This window comes from Durio zibethinus, unplaced genomic scaffold (genome assembly GCF_047325235.1).
Source record: "Durio zibethinus cultivar Kanyao isolate XHJ-2024 unplaced genomic scaffold, ASM4732523v1 HiC_scaffold_404, whole genome shotgun sequence".
Taxonomy (NCBI): Eukaryota; Viridiplantae; Streptophyta; class Magnoliopsida; order Malvales; family Malvaceae; genus Durio; species Durio zibethinus.
In genome coordinates this window covers 635001-637500 of record NW_028323027.1, presented here as the reverse complement: position 1 = coordinate 637500, position 2500 = coordinate 635001, and positions in this window count along the sequence as shown.

Here is a 2500-nt window from a genome sequence, read left to right as displayed (position 1 = left end):
CATCGGCACACGCTGGGCCCTGGTGCGGCAGGTTGCCTCGACCACCATCGGCACACGCTGGGCCCTGGTGCGGGCGGTTGCCTCGACCACCATCGGCACACGCTGGGCCCTGGTGCGGGCGCTTGCCTCGACCACCATCGGCACACGCTGGGCCCTGGTGCGGCAGGCTGCCTCGAGCACCATCGGCACACGCTGGGCCCTGGTGCGGCAGGTTGCCTCGACCACCATCGGCACACGCTGGGCCCTGGGGCGGGCGCTTGCCTCGAGCACCATCGGCACACGCTCGGCCCTGGTGCGGTCGGTTGCCTCGAGCACCATCGGCACACGCTGGGCCCTGGTGCGGCAGGTTGCCTCGACCACCATCGGCACACGCTGGGCCCTGGTGCGGGCGCTTGCCTCGACCACCATCGGCACACGCTCGGCCCTGGTGCGGTCGGTTGCCTCGAGCACCATCGGCACACGCTGGGCCCTGGTGCGGGCGCTTGCCTCGAGCACCATCGGCACACGCTCGGCCCTGGTGCGGTCGGTTGCCTCGAGCACCATCGGCACACGCTGGGCCCTGGTGCGGCAGGTTGCCTCGACCACCATCGGCACACTCTGGGCCCTGGTGCGGGCGCTTGCCTCGACCACCATCGGCACACGCTCGGCCCTGGTGCGGCAGGTTGCCTCGAGCACCATCGGCACACGCTGGGCCCTGGTGCGGGCGGTTGCCTCGACCACCATCGGCACACGCTGGGCCCTGGTGCGGGCGCTTGCCTCGACCACCATCGGCACACGCTGGGCCCTGGTGCGGGCGCTTGCCTCGACCACCATCGGCACACGCTGGGCCCTGGTGCGGCAGGTTGCCTCGAGCACCATCGGCACACGCTGGGCCCTGGTGCGGCAGGTTGCCTCGAGCACCATCGGCACACGCTGGGCCCTGGTGCGGTCGGTTGCCTCGAGCACCATCGGCACACGCTGGGCCCTGGTGCGGGCGCTTGCCTCGACCACCATCGGCACACGCTGGGCCCTGGTGCGGCAGGTTCCCTCGACCACCATCGGCACACGCTGGGCCCTGGTGCGGCAGGTTGCCTCGAGCACCATCGGCACACGCTGGGCCCTGGTGCGGTCGGTTGCCTCGATCACCATCGGCACACGCTGGGCCCTGGTGCGGGAGGTTGCCTCGACCACCATCGGCACACGCTGGGACCTGGTGCGGCAGCTTGCCTCGAGCACCATCGGCACACGCTCGGCCCTGGTGCGGTCGGTTGCCTCGAGCACCATCGGCACACGCTGGGCCCCGGTGCGGCAGGTTGCCTCGACCACCATCGGCAGCCTCGACCACCATCGGCACACGCTGGGCCCTGGTGCGGGCGCTTGCCTCGACCACCATCGGCACACGCTCCGCCCTGGTGCGGTCGGTTGCCTCGAGCACCATCGGCACACGCTGGGCCCTGGTGCGGCAGGTTGCCTCGACCACCATCGGCACACGCTGGGCCCTGGTGCGGGCGGTTGCCTCGACCACCATCGGCACACGCTGGGCCCTGGTGCGGGCGGTTGCCTCGACCACCATCGGCACACGCTGGGCCCTGGTGCGGGCGCTTGCCTAGACCACCATCGGCACACGCTCGGCCCTGGTGCGGTCGGTTGCCTCGAGCACCATCGGCACACGCTGGGCCCTGGTGCGGCAGGTTGCCTCGACCACCATCGGCACACGCTGGGCCCTGGTGCGGCAGGTTGCCTCGACCACCATCGGCACACGCTGGGCCCTGGTGCGGGCGGTTGCCTCGACCACCATCGGCACACGCTGGGCCCTGGTGCGGGCGTGCCTCGAGCACCATCGGCACACGTTGGGCCCTGGTGCGGCAGGTTACCTCGACCACCATCGGCAGCCTCGACCACCATCGGCACACGCTGGGCCCTGGTGCGGGCGCTTGCCTCGACCACCATCGGCACACGCTCCGCCCTGGTGCGGTCGGTTGCCTCGAGCACCATCGGCACACGCTGGGCCCTGGTGCGGCAGGTTGCCTCGACCACCATCGGCACACGCTGGGCCCTGGTGCGGGCGGTTGCCTCGACCACCATCGGCACACGCTGGGCCCTGGTGCGGGCGCTTGCCTCGACCACCATCGGCACACGCTGGGCCCTGGTGCGGCAGGCTGCCTCGAGCACCATCGGCACACGCTGGGCCCTGGTGCGGCAGGTTGCCTCGACCACCATCGGCACACGCTGGGCCCTGGGGCGGGCGCTTGCCTCGAGCACCATCGGCACACGCTCGGCCCTGGTGCGGTCGGTTGCCTCGAGCACCATCGGCACACGCTGGGCCCTGGTGCGGCAGGTTGCCTCGACCACCATCGGCACACGCTGGGCCCTGGTGCGGGCGCTTGCCTCGACCACCATCGGCACACGCTCGGCCCTGGTGCGGTCGGTTGCCACGAGCACCATCGGCACACGCTGGGCCCTGGTGCGGGCGCTTGCCTCGAGCACCATCGGCACACGCTCGGCCCTGGTGCGGTCGGTT